Source organism: Cebus imitator, unplaced genomic scaffold (assembly GCF_001604975.1).
Source record: "Cebus imitator isolate Cc_AM_T3 unplaced genomic scaffold, Cebus_imitator-1.0 Scaffold273, whole genome shotgun sequence".
Lineage (NCBI taxonomy): Eukaryota > Metazoa > Chordata > Mammalia > Primates > Cebidae > Cebus > Cebus imitator.
The window spans coordinates 2,820,587-2,840,011 of NW_016107588.1; the positions used below are offsets into that span (position 1 = coordinate 2,820,587).

Here is a 19,425-nt window from a genome sequence, read left to right on the forward strand (position 1 = left end):
CTGCTTCTGTCAATCAGATGAAGGCCTGAGGGTTGACCTGAGTCACTGTCCGAAAACAAGGTCCTCACCTCCCTAAGATCTGGAAATAGAAGTGAGGAGGGGCCACATCCTGTCACCCCCACGTGGGGTGTCCAGGACTGACCCTGTTGGTTCTGGGGTGAGGGTTCTGATGGCCTCCTGTGGGTTACTCATCTTTACTCCTGCCGGGACCTGTCCTTCCTCAACCCCCAAGCCCCTGAAATGAGCGGACATCTCCCCTTTACATCAACACTTTATCTCCATGAGGGTTCCCCAACTTCCTGCCTGTGGTACAAATAAGGTTGACACTTTGGGCTATCCCTAATCAGGTTCCTCCAGAGATAAGAATACGGGATACCCAGACTCTTTGGCGTATCCCCAGTCCTCACGAAAGGGACACAACTTGGGTCCTGCAGATCCCAGGGCTACTCCCTCGGCTGACCTGAAGTTCCACTCCTCAGACCACAGCCCTCAACTCTCTGTCACCCTGAAGGCGCAATGAGCATGCCGCACATTCGGCCACTGTGCCCAGAATCCTCCAGGCCAAGGTCCCCACTGATCTGGACTCCAAGGTCCCCTCAGTCCTCCCTTTTGTTCCTCCCCTTGACTCCTCACAGGGCTGGGCCCCAACCTCCTGCTGAACTGGATCTGCATCCCTTAGATTCCCCGGGATGAATGAGAAGATGCCTCAGTTTGAGACAGGGGTAGAGTGGGCCCCCTGTCTGGCACCCTGGGTCCCCTCAGGCCTTCGTTATCTCCGAGGAGGCCTGGGCACTTCGTCTGCTTCCCAAAGGCCGGGATCATGATACTGAACCCCTTCCCTCCCTTAACCGTAGATGTGTACATCGGGATCCGCGTGTCTGGCAGCCATTGCCGGAGCTTCTGTGGGTTGATAGCAGGGGCAAACCCCAGATTCTGCCAGGATGGTGGTGGTGGTGGGGATGTGAATGGGGTTGGTGTTGGGGGATGGGGTGGGGGTTAGGTGTGGATTGCCCTCTCAGGGCCCTGAACTTGATTCCTGGCAGAGCCTGGGCCCTGCCCTTTTCTAACCAGCTCTGCCCTGGTCACTGGAGCTCTGACCCTAGAGTTCCCTGTAACTTAAGCGGCTGGGGTTAGCCGGGTGGGGTGTAGGCCACCCAACCTGAGAAGTCTGCCCTGGCCGGGGGCAGAGGCAGCGCTATATTATTTGGGAACCTCTGTCTGGCGTGAGGCCCGCCTCAGTCCTCCCTCAGCATCTCACCTTGCCTCCTCACGGACCTTGGACCTGTTTCCCTCTGCTGGTATCAGGCAGTTACTCAGAGCAAGAACCTCCCTTCAGTCTGACCCCCAGTGCGCAAGTCATTGTCATTACATCTGGGCCCCGGGGCTTCCCTGGACCCTTGGCAGGGGCAGAACCGGAATTTGCCTGGACGGAAATGGACATGGGAGTGAGCATGAAGATGGTGGTAGGGGTGGGGTAGGGATTGGGGTGGGAATCCTGAGGCTGTAGATAGTGGTGGGGTCGGGGAAGTTGGGGGTCAGAGGGGCCTTCGGTCATCCCTGGGGGTCCTGATGTTGATGTCTGGCTGAGCTGGCCCACCACCCTCTGCCAATTGTGTCTGCTCCCCTCAGACCAAGTCTCTGAGTCCCCCTGAAGTGGCAGTGGGGGGAGGGGTGTGGTCAGGGTGACATCACTGCCACTGTTTACCAGGGCTCACAATGGAGTCTGAGCTGGATCCTGTGGTCCCTCTATGTGGGGAGGGTGGAGCCTCAGTCCTCACCTAGGAAGGTCCTCTTCCTCACTCCTGGCACTTTGATGAAGTGATGGGTGGGAGGTGCTCTTTGATCACCTCTGAGCATTTGCATAGCTGCACCGCTTGCAAAGAATGGCTGCGGGTCCCAGGTCAGATGCTCCCTGCAGAGCGGCAGCTCCCTCGGTTGTAGTGACTTCTGGGAGAAGATGCGCACCTTCCCATGGGGGCTTCTCCCCAGCCAGAGCTACACTTGGCAAACCTTTGGTCCTAAATGATTTATTCTCTCAATCAACAAAATATGGTTCACGTATCTTCCAAGTATATACATACGTAGCAATTTATATATTTATTTCTATGACGGAATAGCTACCCTTAGCATGCATGATTCACTCTGATATCCTACTCTACTTCTATTCCATTCTTTATGTTCTGTTGAAAGAATTTTCTTAAAATGTAATTCCTCTCCCACTATGTTGGTTTCAGGTTGTTATTAGCAGAACTCTGGAGGCATACTGCCTTAACCAACCCAATTTTCCTGGTATCCTGCTATTATTACACTAGGGCTCTTGGCATCGTGGTTTCAGGGGCTGCCTCAGTTTGTGCAATGAAGTGAAGTGGAAATTGCAAAACCTTTCTTGTACCCATTCTGTCATCTGCCGTCTAGGTAGGCTACAAACCTCTCCAACATCCCTACGGCCAACTCCTGTCCAACCGACACTGCAAGTGTCAAACGCAAGTACCAGCTCCACACAGTCTTCAGTCTCACCCAGGGGTTTTCTCTCTTTTGTTGCATAGATTTTGTTGCTAATACTGGTTTTTGTCTTTCTTTTTCCATTCTATAAATTTCCAGTGTTGATTTGAGAAGCAGATCACAGCAACCCAAAGTTGATTCTAATGTCGGCAGCTACAGGTAAGGCACTAAACTGTAAATAATTTAAGCGGAGTTTACATTTTTACAATGTTGTGTTCCCTATGAATGAATATGTTATGCTGTATTTATTTCAAACTCTTTTTACCTGAATATGTCAGTATACTTTAATAGTTGCCTCTGTAAAAACCTTATACATTTTTGGTAGACTTCTTTTCAGGTAATTCTTGGATTTTGTTGCTATTGCAAATGGCATATTGTCTATTAATTGTTCTAGTTAGTTATTGCTTTCGTGAGGCAAAGATTTTCATTTTGGTCTAGTAATCTGCTTTACACCTCGTGCTGAAGGCCCATGCACTTGAATGTTCCACATACCTTTTCCTTTGAATTTTCAAGATCAATAATGGTATTATCACTAAAAGTTATATGTTTTTCCAATATTCATACCACTTACTTATTTTGATACTTCTAGATCTTTGTGTCTCAATCCTGATTTGAAACGTAGAGGTAATAGCCAACATCTTCTTCTCATTCCTGACTTTAATAATTTTTCGAACGTTTCACATTTAACTATGCTTGCTGTTGAGTTTAGAAATGGAAGTTATTTTTCAATAAAGGTTAACTAAATATGTTTTACCATGAACTCATATTAAATTTCTTTAAAAAGCTTTTTCTGTACCCATTGACAGGATCAAAATTTTTTTCTCCACTATTTTGTGTGTAAGGAATTACAATGAAACAGTATTTTATCTAATGTTAAATCATATTTTATTTCCTTGGGCAGAGCCTATTTATTCATTTAATATGCTACTAATTCATGTAGGATACTTACTGTTATGTAAGGGAGCTTACTTGATGTGTTTTTTTCCATCAGGGTGGGATGTAGTCCTCATCTGGTTTTTGAATCCAGGAGGGATAGTCTGGGAGAATGAATTGAACAATTGTCAATATTTTGTATGTTCTGGAAGAGTTGAGATAAGATGGTGGTTAGTTTTCCCTGATCATTTGGTAGAATTGGCCTCCAAAACTGCCTTACCTGGAATGTTAGAGGGTGGTTTGTGCTTTGAGTAGTGTACAGCTTCAGTTTGTTTAGCTTAGTTAAACTTTTCTTTTTCCTTTTGGATCAGTTTGGTTACTTATTTATTTTATTTCTACAAAGTGATTGCTTTCATTTAGGATTTCACTTTTAGTGGCATATTTATGATAAAAAAAGTTTTATTAGGGAAAGCCTTCACACAGACAGAATAATAGAGAGACTAATATAATGAACCCAGTGTGCCTGATATCCAGCTTCAACAACTTTAAATACACTGCAAATCTGGTTCCAGTTAGACACTCACCCACCTGCATATCAGCTGCTGGAATAACGTGGAACAAATCTAAGGCACAATACCATTTCATCTCTCAATAATTCAATATGCATTTCTAAAAGATAAGGACTTTTATTAAACAAAAACCCAATAGTTTTCATATCTAAAATATTAAATAAATGATTATGAAATGTTCAACTATTTTACACATTCATCTGGCAGGCTTATACTTTATAGAAAATATATTTCTTTGATGGATTAACCAAATATGGTAAATTTTCCCCCCACTTTCTTCACTGTGGTGGTTTCATGCATCTATAATACAGCTAGGTTTGTGTGTATGTGTGGGTGTAACATTCTGTCCTGTGATTCTCCACCCTCTTAAGTTACTTTTAAAATTTACATACATTAAGCTTTACTCTTTGTTCTGTAAAGATCTATGGGTTTTTACAAATGCCTAGTGCCATTTTCTTAGTGTGTTTGGGCTTCCATAACAAAAATAATGTAGACTGGGTGGCTTGTAAACAACACAACTTTATTTCTCACATTCTGGAGGTTGGGAAGTCCAAGATCAAGGTGCTGGCAGATTTCATGTCTGAAGGAGACTTGCTTCCTAGTTCTTAGACATCTGTTGTTTCCCTATGTCCTCACATGGAAGAAAGGGCAAGGGACTTCTGTGGGTCTATTTTATAATAACACTAATCCCATTCATGAGGACTCTGCTCTCATGATCTAATCATCCTCCAAATACCCCACTTTCCATCTAATACCATCATTCTGGTATTTCAACATATTAATTTTGTGGGAACACAACTATTCAGACCAAAGCAAACATGCATCCACCATTACAGTATTATCCATACTAGTTTCACCACCCTAATAAATCCTTTGTGCTTGTTGGATAACCCCTTTAGCTACCACTGACAGGTTTTTCATCTCTATAATTTTGTCTTTTCCACAATGTCATATAAGTAGAATATTATACTATCTAGCCTTTTTTGACTGGCTTCTTTCACTTAGCAAAATGAACTTGAGGGTCATCTATAACTTTGTGTGGCTTGTAACTTATCCCTTTTCGTTGGTGAGTAGTAGTATCATTATCTGGTGTACCATCATGTTTTTTTTTTTTTTTTTTTTTGGATGCTTCTATTTTTGGTGATGATGAAATAGGCTATTGCATACATTCATATACAAATTTTAATGTAGACAAGCTTTTCAGATCAACTGGGTGAATTGATCGAGTATGACTGCTGAATTTTATGGTAAGTCTATGTTCAGTTCTTTAAGAAAATGCCAAGCTTCCTTCCAAAATGGCTGTACCATTTTCCATTTCCACCAGCAATGAATGAAAGTTTCTGTTGCTCCACATCTTTACTGACAATTGGTCTTGTTTTAGTGTTCTTTCTCTCTTTCTTTCTTTCTTTTTCTTTATTTCCTTCCTTCTCTCTTCTTTCTTCTCTCTCTCTCTCTCTCTCTCTCTCTTTCCATGCACATGCACATGCACAGAGAAAAGGCCAGGAGTAGACATAATGAGAAAGGTCCACCTACAAGCCAGGGATATAAGGTCGTCACCAGAAACCAACCCCACCGCTCCTTTATCTGGGGCTTCCAGGCTTCAAAAGTGTGAAAAAAAATAATTTCTGTTGTTTCAGCTACTCAGTCCATGACATATTTTTATGGCAGATTGACCTGACTAAGGCATAATTCCAGGTAACACAATTTTTCTTTTGTTTTCTCCTAGAAAAAATGTTATTTTGACATTTAAGTCTGTGGTTCATTTTGAGTAACATTTTTGCACGGTACAAGATATGTGCAATGGTTAGTATTATTTGTCAACTTGTCTAGGCTATAGTGCTCAGCTGTGTGTTCAAACAGCTGTCTAGATGTTGCTATGTAGGTATTTTATAGATGTGATCAACATTTACAATCAACTGACTTTAAGTAAAGCAGTTTAACCTCCATGATGTGGATGGGCCTCATCCAATTAGTTGAAGGTATTAAGATGAAAGACCAGGGTTTCCTGGAAAAGGAATTCTACCACAAGACTAACATAACAATGCTGTCTGAGTTTCTAGCCAGCTGGCCTGCCTTACAGATTTGAGATATATCCAGACCTCATAATCACATGAGATAATTATCTTTATCAATATTTGGCTTTTCTATATATGTGTGTACATATGGATCTATTCCTGGACTTTATTCTCTTTCATTGGTGTATTTCTATAATTATGACAATTGCACACTATAGTGATTATTGTTAATTTATAAACCTTGAAATGAAGTATGGTAACCCCTCTGTATTAGTTCGTTTTCACACTGCCAATAAAGATATACCCAAGATGGGGCAAGTTACAAAAGAAAGAGGCTTAATGGACTTACAGTTCCACGTGGCTGGTTAAGCCTCACAATCATGGTGGAAGGCAAGGAGGAGCAAATCACATCTTACATAGATGGCAGCAGGCAAAGAGAGGGAGAGCTTGTGTAGGGAAACTCTTGTTTTTAAAACCATCAGATCTCTTGGGACTTATTCACTATCACAAGACCAGTATGGGAAAGACCCAACCCCATGATTCAGTTATCTCCCACTGGGTCCCTCCCACAACATGTGGGAATATTGGGAGCTACAAGATGAGATTTAAGTGAGGACACAGAGCTAAGCCATATTATTCTACCTGTGGCCCCTCTCAAATCTCATGCCTTCACATTTCAAAACGAATCCTGCCTTCCCAACAGTCCCCCAAAGTCTTTACTCATTTCAGCAATAACACAAAAGTTCACAGTCCAAATCTTGAGAGGTTTTTAAAGGACACTCATATTTCTTTGGTTAATACTGTAAAAGGACTACATTGATATTCCCAGGTCTCTCAGTTCTTTAGGAATGGACTAAATAGCTGATATCATCACTAACAAAAATGTTTTGAACTTGATATATTTTATGTTCAGAAATATCATTCCTATTTTTAATTTTTATCTTTTAATTCAATTTTCCTTGAGCTTTTTGAAGGCCCCCTGGATATGCACCCTCTAGAAAGGGGAAAAATTATTGTGACTACTAATTATGACTGAAATTATTGTTGATTTAATTTATACAAACACAAAAGGTGATACAAACATTTTTATAGTTCTTAATGAACAGATTTGTGAAATAAATGCATTCAAAAACAAGCTAAAACAAAAAATATATAAAATCAAATAGAATACTACACAGTAGATTGCTGATTGTGGTGACCTTTGAGGTGTGGGCTGAATTGTGGAGGAACATTATACAGAGAAGAATTGTTAATTCTGTATTTTAGAATTTTTCGGCAACAAGAATATAGGCATTATTATCTTTTTAATTAAAATATCTAAAGAAGTCTAACAGCAAAAATAGTAGCTATGTAATAGTCAAAATAACTGCTGGCTTTTGCGATGGGCAAACCCTGGAGTTTGAGTGACTTGAGAAAGCACAAGTTTATTTTATGTGCACATAATTCCTGACATGGTTTGACAGGGCCTTTCCACTCTCACATGACCCAGGGATCCAGGCAGCTTTCACCTTGTGATTCCACCATCTCAACATGAGGCTGCCATGTTTACTATGAGATGGAGGGAGAAAGCATGGAAATGGCACACTGGCTCTCAAATGTCTGGATGTGACAAACAGTGCTTCTGCTCATGTTTCAGTGGTAAGGGGTTGTCACATGACCTTTCCTAACTGCAAGTGGACTGTACTGTTCCCATGTGTCCAGGAAGTAGATGAGATGTAAATGAGCACTATAGTCTCTCCCATAAACTGTTACATAATAGGTACTCAACAAAAATGAACTATTATGATTTGATATGACAACAGCCTTTTCATTGCTGGGAGGAGTTTCTGAGGAAACCAGATTTTCTTTAAGTTCTCCAACGTTTTTTTAAGTGCAGAGTGTATGACAGATGCTTTCAAATACAGGCTCACATGTAGTTTTCTAAGGATTGTGTATATCTCAGCAGGGATTTCTTCACTTACTAGCACTTTTCTGCACTATCCTTTGCAATAGGCTGAGGACATATTCTTAGTAAGCTGAGAATTTCTCATTCCTTTAAATTTATGGGCAAACCCCTAACCTGTGAGTCTCTGGTATCCTCCTGTTACCTGAACATCTGTTCAGATACCATTAGACACATTGAAAACTATGCCTTTCCTTTGGGACAGATACCTGGACCAAAAGTAGTGGCAAGAGAGGTTTTTTTCATTTTTTCATTTTTTGATTTATTTTTCATTTTTAATCAGCATGCCTACCAAGGAACTGTTTTTCATCTCCTAGGAGGACTTCAGGGTTTTAGGAATTCAGCTTCAGTAGATATTTGCTCCACAGTGATTTCCACAGTCTTTCTTCATCTATCACTTATGAAGGAGATGTTATTAACTGAACTGTGTCCCTGCCCCCACCAAAATCAAGATAGGAAAACCCTAAGACCCAATGTGATATATTTGTAGATGGGGCCTTTGGAAGTAATTCGAGTTAGATGAGGTCATTAAGGTGGGACCTTCATGATGGGATTACCGCTCTTATAAGAGACATGAGAGAGCTTGCTTGTAGTCTCTATTTCTGCCATATGAGGACACACAGAGAAGGTAGCTATCTACAAGCCAGGAAGAGACCCTCACTAAACATCAAATCTGCTAGTACCTTGACCTCGAACTTCTCATCCTCCAGAAATGTGAGAAACACCCGTCTATTTTTTAAGATACCCACTCTATGGTACTTTGTTATGGCAGCCTGAGCTGACTAATACAAGAGGCTTTGGCTCTTGACCATCTATGTATGCACTCTGTGGCCAGTTTCAAATGAGACACTTTATTGAAATCCTACTGTAAATATAGGATGGTTTCAAACACTTTCTGACTTCAGGGTTGTATCCCAGGAACTGATACGTTATAAGTCAAAATCAGACCTACTCAGCAGCTCATCTGGAAGACATTTTAAGAATGTGTTGAACAATGAGAACACATGGACACAGGGAGTGGAGCATCACACACTAGGGTCTGTTGGGGGGGACTAGGGGAGGGACAGTGGGGGGTAGGGAGGTTGGGGAGAGATAACTCGGGGAGAAATGCTAGATATAGGTGACGGGGGAATGGAGGCAGCAAACCACCTTGCCATGTATGTACCTATGAAACAATCCTGCATGATCTGCACATGTACCCCAGAACCTAAAGTACAATAATATATATATATAATGTGTTGAAGACAACCAATAGGATGATCAGATATCTAAAGGTCACTATTCAAAGTCAAATGGATTTCTGCTATTAGAGGGGCCCCAGTTCGAGGAACAAGGACAATCAAGGAACTTCTGCAGAAAGTAGAAATGCTCTATATTAGGAGAAGGGCAGGTGACTCTTGGCTGTTCCACTGGAAGTAAGGCACAGCCTTTAAAGGATGCAACTGTGATGACCTTAGCAGCAGGCTAGATTCCAGAATTGGACAGGCAGGCACATGGGGCAAGACCATGGAGAAGTGTGGTATAATTCAGGAAAGTGCTGGGAATGCATAGAAATGCTGGCACCTGGACAGATTTGGGTCTCAAGGAACCACAGACAATTCTTAAATTGTGTTGGTTCTCATAGTCATCTTCCTTCTTGCCTTAGTTATTTCATGCTGCTGTAACAAAATGCTATAGCCTGGGGGTATTACACAATAGAAATTTATTTTCTCCCAGTTCTGGAGACTGGGAAACCAGATATCAGAATGCCAGTATGGTGGGAGTCTGGTGAGGGCTCTCTTTCTGGCTTACAGATGCCCACCTTCTCTGTGAGTCCTCACACGACAGAGACAGAAAGAGAAGAAAAGTGCAAGCTCTTTGGCATTTCTTCCTATAAAAACACTGATATGGTCTGGATCAGTGTCTCCACCAAATCTCATGCTGAATTGTAATCTGCGACATTGGAGCTGGGGCCTGGTGGGAGGTGATTGCATCATGGGGGCAGATTTCTCCTTAATGGTTTAGTACCATCACTTTGGTACTGTGCACATGATAGTGAGTGATTTTTCACAAGATATGGTCATTTAATAGTGTGTGGCAATGTTCCCTGTCTCTCTTGCCTACTAGTATTGCCTTTTGCCATAAGTAAAAGCTCCCTAAGGCCTCTCCAGAAGCAGATGCTGCCATGCTTCCTGTATATCCTGCAAACTGTAAGCCAATTAAATCTATTTTTTTAATAAATTACCCACTCTCAGGTATTTCTTTATAGCAATACAAGAATGAACTAATATAGACCCTAATCCTATCATGAGGGCCTATGCTTTCAGGACCTCATCTGATCCTAATTATCTCCCAAAGTCCCCATCTCCAGACCATTGCATTGGGATTTAGAGCTTCAACATATAAATTTTTTTGGGGGGTGCACATTTCAGTCCATAACAATTCTTTAGGCCTATTTTTTTGTAGCTTGACCACAGGGTCTATCTTTTGGTTGCCTGAGAGACATAGATTCTTGAGAAGTTAATAGCAAGACCAAGGTCTGCTTCAGGTTGGGACAAGAAGGAATGACATATACTCAGATGAATTCAGACCGTGTATTACTTTGCTTTAGCTACCATAATAAGGTACCACAGACTGCGGGGGTGCTTAAGCATCAGAAATGTATTTTCTGAGTCCTGGAGGCTCCAAGTTCAAGCTCAAAGTGTGAGCAGGGTTGAGTTCTCCTGAGGCCTCTCTCCTTGACTTGTAGATGGCTATTCTCCTGTGTCTTCACATAGTCTTTCCTCTGTGTGTGTGTCCTAATGTCCTCTTCTCATAAGGACACCAGTCATATTGGATTGGGGCCCACCCCAATCTAGCAGGGATACAGTCCCAGCCCTGTTGCTTATTAGCCATGTAATTATGGGGAAATTATCAACCTCCATGAACATCAGGTTCTTCATCTGTGAAGCAGGATTGATAAAGTCTGTCTTATAGAACTGTCGGGGTGTGTGTAATGTAAGTAAAGCACTTGGCTCAGGGCCTGGCATATATTAGATCTTTAATGTTTGGTAGTTATTTGTGTTACTATTTGGAACTCAGATCCTACCATAGTTTCCTCTGGGAATTGTGTTGTTTCTGTTGCTATGGTTATCTAGGAGACCGTGAGCCAATTAAATTTCTTTTCCTTATAAATTATCCAGTCTCAAATATTTCTTTAGAGCAATGTGAGTACAGACTAACACAGCATGCAATAGGCCAAGCATAGCCGAGACATTCTTGAGGTAATAGAAGATAAGAGGAGTTCCTCTACCAGATAGTAAGAATGACTAGAAAGCTGTAGTGATATAGAATTTGTAGTGCGGGTACAAAGTGTAACAAATAGGACAATGGAGCCAATTAGAGATTCCTGAAACATACCTACTTAACATATGGACCCTTGATTTATATATTAAAAAAGAGCAGGAGAGATAGGGCAATAATAAAGCTATAACTTTTAATAATTAACAGTGAAACAACTAAATATTCATGTAGAAAACAAAATGTAACAGGAACCCTGCTTGGAATTACACACAAAAATTAATTCCAGGAGGATTAAAGAACTACTTTTTAAAGGTTTGTTGTAACTTTTCGAATATACATAAAATACATGTAATGGTAAAAATGAGCCTTCGTATGTTTCTATTATCTAGAGAGCCAGCAGATGGGTCAAGGAGGGCATCAATAATGCTGGAAGGGAAAGGAGTGAAAGAAGCTAGGGACATTGGTCAGTACCAGAAGGGATGGAGGTGATATGAGTCAAGGAGGAAGAGAGGAAATGGCAGCTCCTTCTGCCCCTTGTCTCTGATGTAGATGACCTTCCCACCTTCAGGGGTCTTCATTTTCAAAGAGCTAGACCTGGTAGCTAGACAGAGCTTAGGAGAAAGCTACCTGGACCAATGATTTGTTCATTCTGCCTCTCACCACAGATCCTGCTGATCCCTAGAGCCCTGGAGCTCAGAGAAGTGATAATGGTTCCTGAGACTCTTGGCAAGGCTTGTTGGGCTAACACCCTGACCAGGCCCAGGAGGCCTCTATCAACTTAGAGGCAGTGCCAGGTTGTCCATATGTGATGGGAGTAAAGTGCTACCCGCCTCCTCATCTGGGTAAGAGCCTTTGGTGGAAAGAGGTTTAGGGCCCTTGGCTTCTCTCCTTTTTTGCTCATTGCAAGGTATCCCCCAGATCTGCTCCTTGGCAGAAAATGCTCACTGTAGACCACCACTAGTGGGACTTGGAATACTTAATGGAGCGAGGGACAGGATCTCTCTCCTTCCTGAGATCAGAGGTACTCTAAGTGTGGAGAAGACAGGTATCATGGGATGAGCCTGAACTAATTCCACAGTGGGCAGAGGACCTCCAGGAATGGAGGGCTTCCCCATAAGCACATGAACTGCCACCGATCTGGGCAGGATTTTAATAACAGTGTTTCTCAGTGAGTAGTTATTAATTTTAATAATGTCTAACTTATTCATTTTCTTCATTAGTCATGCTTTTGGTGTTGTGTCTAAGTGGTCATAGCTAAACTCAAGTTCACCTTGATTTTCTTCCATGGATGGGGAGCCACCAGTGATGCTGGTTGGAGGGCCTTTCCTCCAGCATGTGAACTACCAATAGTCTGGGAAGTTGGGTCATGCAAGTGTCTTAATGAAGACTCTCCACCATCAAAATGAGATTTGGAGCTTCTGGCTGGAAATGCTTCAGGCTGACAGTGAGCCTCTGAATGAGAATGGAATCACCCAAAATGAGCCCCAGGGTGATGGACTAAGAGGGCCTTATAGGAGGAAGGGTGCCATCTTGATCATCTTATCTACTCATGATCAACACACACTTAGATCGATGCCTGCCCCACCTCTGCTCCATGTACTTTCTTTTAGCTGCCCTCACTCTTGACAGAGCCCTCAGCAGTATTGAGGAACCCTGAGATTCTCAAAGAGCTTTGTTTGTGTTTTTGTAAGCGAGTTCACTGAAGGTATGGGTCATCTCCAGATTTACTGTGCCAAGGCCCAACTCAGCTCTTGTGGAGTTTGCTTTCTTCCTCAGCTTTGGCTTCAGTGTCTCAGGTACAATTAGCCTATCTTGTAGCCAGAATGGGGTATACAACCTCAGAGGTGTAGGAGGAAAATCTTGGGCATTTCTTTTACAGTGGTTTCTCTTTGCCTCCCCCTGCCAGATCCACAAGACCACTTTTCTCAGATCTTCACTGTGAGAATATGGTGGGGCTTTTGGAGATAAAGCCCACGATGTTTGCGCCTTAAGACTGCAGCTCCAGGTAGTTTATCGCTTATATTACCCTACACTCAGCTTTCAGAAATTCATCAAAATCACCATTTAGATGTTCTTACCAGTTTATGGTTCTAGTAGCTTCTGCTACAGGTAAGCAGATCTTACCTGTTCTTTGCATGCACCAGTCTCTCCACATTTTCAGTCCATGGTTTGCCCTGCAATCTCAGTCCTTTGACGGGTATAAGAAAAAATTTTCAGTTTGTCAAGCATTTTCTTGTTAAAATGGGAGTGTCAACTTACAACTGTATATCCTTTTTAGTGGTTGCTTAGGTATTATATATACCTAGCTTATCTCACTCTACTGTTGTCAACATTTTACCAGTTCAAGTGAAGTGTAGTAAACCTCACCTCCTTTCATATCCCTTTACCCTTCTCTGTTTATGATGTGGTTGCCTTAAGTATTTCTTATACATACATTTAAGATACATCAGCCAATCCTATAATTTTTGCTTCAACTGTCAAACATAACTTAGAAAACTCAAAGAAGACAGAAAGTCTATTGTATTTATCCACATTTTGTTTATCCAATTCCCCATTACCCCTTTTATCATTTCCTTCCTGTTTAGGGAAGTTCCTCTATCCATTCATCTAAAGATCTCCTGATGACAAGCTCTATTAGTTTTCCTTAATTTGGGAATATCTTGATTTTCCCTTCATTCCTGAAAGGCATTTTTGCTATATGTAAAAGTGTATTGACCGTTCTTTTCTTTCAGCTCTTGAGAGATGTTGTGCTTTTTTCTTCTGGACTTCGCGGATTCTGTTACAAAACTCGCTGTCATTTGAAATATTTTCCCTCTAAACTAAGATCTAACTTCTCTCTCACTGCTTTCAAGAATTTTTTTCCTTAATTTTTAGAAGTTTGACTATGATGTATCTTGACTTGGTTTTATTCTCCTTGGATTCACTCAGTTTCTTGAATTTATAGGTTTATGAGTGTTGCTAAACTTGGACAGCATTAAGCCATTATTTCTTTGAGTACCTCTTCAGCCCTATTCTCTTTCTCTTCTGTTTCTGGGATTCTAGTGACATGAATGTTCAACCTTTCGTTATGGTCCCACAGGTCTCTGAGGCTCTGCTCATTTTTATACTGATGTATTTTTTTCCTGTTGTTCAGACTGGGAAATTTCTATTGTTCTATCTTCAAGTTCACTGATTCTTTCCTCCATCATTTCCATTCTGCTTTTGAGCCCATCCATTAAGTTTTTCATTTTAGTTACTGCTGTTTTTCAGTTCTAAAAATGTCACTTGATTTTTCTTTATATATGCTACCTCTTTGCTGAGATATTCTATTTTTTCCAGTTGTTTCAGGTGTGCTTATAATTGCATGTGGAAGCATTTTTATAATGGTTGATTTAAAATCTTTGTCAGATAATTCTCAGTGTCCATTGTCTTCGTGTTAACATGTACTGACTGTGTGTTTTTATTCAGTTCAAGATCTTCCTGTTTCTGTTATGTGAATGGTTTTTGATTGAGCTATTGATATTTTGGTTGTTAAGTCATACTATTCTGGTTCTTATTTAAACCTCGTGTTTTAGCTGGCTTTCTCAGACATCACGCTAGGAAGAGAGACAGGGCATCACTTCATTACTGACATGTAGGAATGGAAGATTAAGTTCCTCACTTGGCCTCCATTGACACCAAAGTGGAACCCCCTCATTACTGCTGGGTTTAGGTGGGAATTCTGGCCCCATACTAGGGCTCTACTAATACCTCCTTGTCTGGGAGGGGTGGGTGTTTCTCATTACTGTTCCCCATGTGTCCTCTGCTGATACCACACATTGTAGGGATGGCCTCATTGTTGCTGGACAGTGGTGAAAGTCCTCACTTTTTATGAGGCCTCTTCTGATGACACCCCAGCCAGGAGAGGAAGGGGAGAGTTGTTATCATTGGGTGGAAATGTAGGTGAGCTGTATAAACAACATGCTGTGGGGAGGGAAACGCTTCATTACCACATGCTGGGAATAAAAGCCCAAGCGCTCTACTCAGTCACCTTTGACACCACTCTAGTGGTGGTGAAGGGGTATTTGGAGCCCTTGGTATAGCCTGATGAGGGTGGCAATCTAGGCCCCACTCTTAGCCTTTGCTGGTGTGGATGTGAGTGGGGCCATTGATTTTTTGTATGTGTTGGTGTTTGGTGAGAGTAGAGCAGTTAGTCTTTAAAAGTCTTCTGTCTTGCTAGGTTGCCCTTTTCCTGTTTTTATTTTTTGGTTATAGAGAGAAGGCTTTTGTTGAGGCTTCTCCCCTCAACTCCCTGTACTTGTTGACTTATTTAGTTCCATTTCTGTGATATATAAGGCATAAAGAAAACACAGGGAACTCACCACTATGTTGATCCTTGGATTCCAAGGTCCCTAGCCAGTCTACCTCATTTCTCTACCACTCAAACCCTTCTTACTGCCTGTTTTATGTATAATATTCTGGGCATTTAGTTGTGCTTAGCAGGATGAATAGGAGAAAGGATGTGTACTCCATCTTCCCAGAAGTAGAAGTTGAATCCCTACAGAGAATTTTAAAACAATAAAACTGATAAAAGCCAATCTTATTATCACCACCTTACTCTAGTATACCTATATAATTTCTGTGATAAAACGTTCTCCCCTAAATCTTTTATCCTTATTTTTTCAAAAGTTATTTTTCTCTTCAAGGAATTGTCAACCTAAATATGCAGAGAGAGGCTCTTTAAAGAAAATCTGGGAATAGAGCACCGCATTGGGATTACATGTGCCATAGTAATGATGTGTATTGAGAGAGGTAAAGGAAGACAAAGGTTTTAAAAGGAAAAAATGAGGAGAATTACATAATTGCTTTGAAGTAATTATCCTTAGACCAGGCGCGGCAGTGCATGCCTCTAATCCCAGCACTTTGGTAGGCCGAGGTGGGCAGATGGCCTGAGCTCAGGAGTTTAAGACCAGCCTGGCCAACATGACAAAACCCCATCTCTATAAAAAATACAAAATATTAGCGAGACGTGGTGGTGCACTTCTGTGGTCCCAGCTACTTAGGGGCTGAGGTGAAGCTGGCTTGAGCCCAGGTGACAGAGGTTGCAGTGAGCTGAGATTGCGCCACTGCACTTCAACCTGGGTGACAGACTGAGAACCTTTCTCAAAAGAAAAAAAAAAAAAAAGGAAAATAATTATCATTGACTACAAAGATCAATAACAAGGGTGATGCCAGGCTGAGGCTGAACTAGCAGTTGTTGGGCAGATGCCCTCACAAGTTGTGGTTTTTGCAGACTCTTTTGTGATCAGGCATTCTTACATGAGAACCCTTCCTTCATACCTTTTGCAGCTATACTTGTCAGTGGTTTTTTAACATTAGTGACTCCATTTTGAGTCTCACAACTTTGAAAGAACATAATTTCTAAAAACAGTTTTATTGAGATATAGTTGATATACAATAAACTTCCCAAAGTATACAATTTGGCAAGCTTTTTCATATTTATACATCAGGGAAACCATCACCGCAATAAAGATAGTAAGAGAGCTTATACTTAATAAAAGCATTAAAAGTGCAATTTTCTCAAAAAAATTCTTCAGAAAATATAAGCCCTTAAAGTGCTAAAGAGGATTTATTTTGAAGACAAACATTCCAAACATAAAGAGAGTTGTAGTAACTTACTTGTAACACAGATCTGGTTGCACTCATTTTGTATTAGATGCAAACCCTGAAGCAATTGCTCAAACTCTGTTCAACATCACAGATTTTATATCAAAGAAAAACCCTGCAACTGTAATAAATTTGGGAAAAATCTAGAAACAAATAAAAAAAAATAAAGATCGTGAACACATCCATCATTCCCAAATGGTTTTTCCCTTTCTAATTCCTCCCTCTTGCTACTTCTGAATCCCCATTCCAAAGCAACCACTGATCTGTCTGTTACGATAGACTATTTTAAATTTTTTAGAGATTTACGTAAATGCTTAGAAGTGGGATAGCTGCATCATATGGTAGGAGTATGATTAACTTTTTAAGAAACTACCAAACTGTTTTGAAGATGGTTGTATGATTTAACATTCTCACAAGGTATATATGAAAGTTCCAGTGTTTTACATTCTTCCTAGCATTTGGAAGGAGTAAATATTTTCAATTTTAACCATTCTAATATGTGTGTAGTTATCTCTTCGTGATTTTGAGTATCATTTTCCTAATGAATAATGATGTTGAGTTTTTATTCATGGTATTATTTTCCAGGTTTGTCTCTTTGTAACTCTTATTTTCTAAAGTTATTTTAAATTGCACTGTTATGTATCTCAATTTCAAATTGTTCGTTGTTAGTTTATACAAACACAATGGATTTTTGTATACTGATCTTTTACTCTGCAACTTGCTAAATTCAATTATTTGTTTTTGAAGCATTTTTTTAGATTGATAGAACTTCCTGCGTGGATTATCTTGTGGTCTGTGCAAAAGACCTTTCCAATCAGGAGGCCTCTTCCAGTCCAGGTCCATTGTACCGGAAAGAATCTCAAGTACAATGTTGAACAATTCCTCTCCCTCTACCACAAACTCATCAGTCTTGGGTTATAGTTTTTACAGGCAAACCCCCAGCACAACTTCTAACACAGGAATATCTGCCTCATCCTCCCCACACTGTTAAAACCCAAGCGTGGGTACTACTATATGTAAAGAGATTAATATGACCTCTATATTTGAAACAAGACTAGAATACATCTGACAGCCTGAAGGCAGTGATTTCAGATTGGAAAACAGAGAACTGAGAAGAGCTGTGTAGATACTGGGAAAGGAGGGAAATGGCAGTTCCCTGGTGGTAGCCAAGAAACAGATGGTCTTCAAGATACATAAAAGCAATTTGTAGGCAGGAAATGGAATGATTCACATTTCCACAAAAGACTTAATATAGCTACACTACCATGCAGGGATTTTTAGGTAAAGCATACAAATACTAGGTAATGGTGAAGGGTGTGGCAGAGAACAGAATGTATTAATACCACTGAATGGGGTGGGTCATGGGAGAAAACCTGAAGGAGACACCCTCTCTCTGCTACATGACCCACAAGAATTGAAGATGGGGAAATGAACAGGGTGACAGGTCAGTTTGGAAGGATCTCTATGGATGCTAAATAACTGTCTCCTTACTTCAACCAGTGTGTCTAGGCTTTCCAGTATCCTCCCCTGAACAATCAAAGCTCAGGGCTATGTCTTGTCATTGTCCTGGGAGGGGTATATATAGTGAGGCCAGGAGGCCTGGAATAGACTATTTGAGAGATGCTGGTGTGGTGAAGATGGCCAGGAAACGACGAGCCTCCAGTCCAGTTGTCTAGCTGCCACCTACCAACACCAAAGAAAACGGAAAAAGGAAGGCCCCCTCTCAACCCAGGCCCAGAAGCCCTATGAAGGTGAGCGGCCCACTCAAGCTCTGACCTCCTACCCTGTCCTGTCCTGGCATAACTCCCACCCCAGCCTGCACCACTTATCATGAAGCTTCTGTTCCCACCCCTCTTCCATCTTCTTCCCCCAAACCAATTCCCTTCTGTGATCTCCCTGCTGTCCTTCCAGGTTCCCAAGACAACCTGGAAGGCAAAAAGAACCCTTTCAGGGAGTTCCAGGAAAAAAAACCTCTCCCTAAAAGACCACCACTTCAAGTAAACCTGAGGAGGGGAGTAGGCCAACACTATCTGGCCACTGTAACCAGCCAAATAAGGAACTCAACAAAAATTAGCCACAGCAGGACCAAGTAAGCCAGGAGACACCCACCATCTCCGGCATTTCCCTCCAAAGCCAGTAATTTCAGGGCAAGGCCAGAGACCTCAAACCTATCTGAGAAGTCCCCAAAGGTCTGACCCGCCCACACCCCACAGAGAAATAGCCAATAAGGTCTAGAGTACATTTTGCACCCCACACGGTGATGAAAATAAAATGAACCTGTTGTAAAATGCTGTGTGGGTCTGCATGTTCTCAGATGGTGGGGACGGAGGAAGGAGGGAAGAGGCAGGGGTGTGGGAAGGGAGGGAGGTGGGTATTCCAGGGTTGGGGCTAGACGTGCAATTCACAATCAGCCAGACACGGAAGATAACGGGTGCGTCAAGGTTGAACAGTGAAGACAAATCTCCTTAAGCTTTTATTTCTCTGTAATAAATGTCCAATAGCCTAATTTTAGGGCCATATGCTAATTGCATATTTAGTTTTATTAGAAACTATTAAACTCCTTTTCAGAGTGACTGTACCATTTTACATTCTCTCAGTATATGAATGATGCAATTTCTCTACATCCTTGCCAACATTT

General features: G+C 41.4%; 1 pseudogene; it reads left to right on the forward strand.

The window, feature by feature from the left end:
* The first annotated feature begins 18,337 nt into the window (after positions 1–18,337).
* LOC108284240 lies at positions 18,338–18,768 on the forward strand (annotated as a pseudogene).
* The last annotated feature ends 657 nt before the right edge of the window (positions 18,769–19,425 follow it).